This window comes from Echinops telfairi, unplaced genomic scaffold (genome assembly GCF_000313985.2).
Source record: "Echinops telfairi isolate 266 unplaced genomic scaffold, ASM31398v2 ScPeMD7_655;HRSCAF=1070, whole genome shotgun sequence".
Classification (NCBI taxonomy): domain Eukaryota; kingdom Metazoa; phylum Chordata; class Mammalia; order Afrosoricida; family Tenrecidae; genus Echinops; species Echinops telfairi.
Genome location: NW_022104553.1, coordinates 2,446,078 through 2,447,212, shown reverse-complemented (window position 1 = coordinate 2,447,212; position 1,135 = coordinate 2,446,078).

The following is a 1,135-nucleotide window of genomic DNA, read 5'->3' as shown; positions in this document are numbered from 1 at the left end:
ATCCCGACTCATGTTGTTAGGATCCCTTGAGTCTGTCTAACTCATAGTGATCCCGTGTACAACAGAACGTACACTGCCATGGCCTCAGGCATCCTCACAATCATCTTTACATTTGAGCCTATTGGTGCAAACTCTGAGTCAAGCTATCTCCTTGAGCGTCTTCTTCTTTCCCCTTGAAACTTGACTTTACCACACAGATGTCCTTTGCTAGGGCCTGTGTTCTCCTGAGGAGCTCTAGTGGTGTCATGGGGGTGCATTGGGCTGCTAATTGTAAGATCAGCAGTTGGAAAACACCATCTGCTCCTTGGGAGAAAGCAGTGGCTTTACAGTCTTGGAAACCCCCAGGAGTAGTTCTACCCTGTCCTATGGGTCCCCATGAGTCAACATCCACTTGATGACGGTGAGTTTGTTTTGTTTGGGGTTTTTTTGGACTCTCCTGACAACACGAAGTCTTGCCAACCTCCATTTTAAGGAACATTGGGGATATAGTTCTTCCAAGGAAGGTTTGTTTATTCTGTTGGCAATCCATGGTATTTCAATATATTCCCCTCCAACATCATAATTCAAATGCATCAATTTGGCTGTTGTCTCCCTTATTCATTATCCAACTTACACAAGCATGGAATATGCCATGGGTCAGGCACACTTAGTTTTCAAAGAGGGATCCTTGCTCTTCAACACTTGTCTTGTGCAGCATATTTGCTGAATGCAATATGTCTCACACATGGCAACCTTTTATAGGGCTTGTGAGGCTGTAATCGTGGTTGGAAAAATGGAACCCACTAGCACCAGATTTATCTGGAATTTCATTTACACTTTGCTTTACATATAATCCCCACCGACTTTGCCCCTGAACTGTGAGACACACTGCTTTTGGTAGGTCTGTGTTCTTCCTTGGTGTGGTGGTTAATTGTTGTCAAGTCAGCTGTAACTCGTGGTGAAACCTTGAATAACAGAACATAATCTTGACCTGTTCTTAATCTTGACTATCTTTCATGGTTGTTGGGAATGTTTGAGTCCATTGCTGTGGACATTGTGTCAATCCATCTCATTGAATGTTTTCCTCACCTTGGATGACCCTTCATTTTATCAAACATAATTGGTCCCTCCTGATGATGTGTTCAAAGTAAGTGAG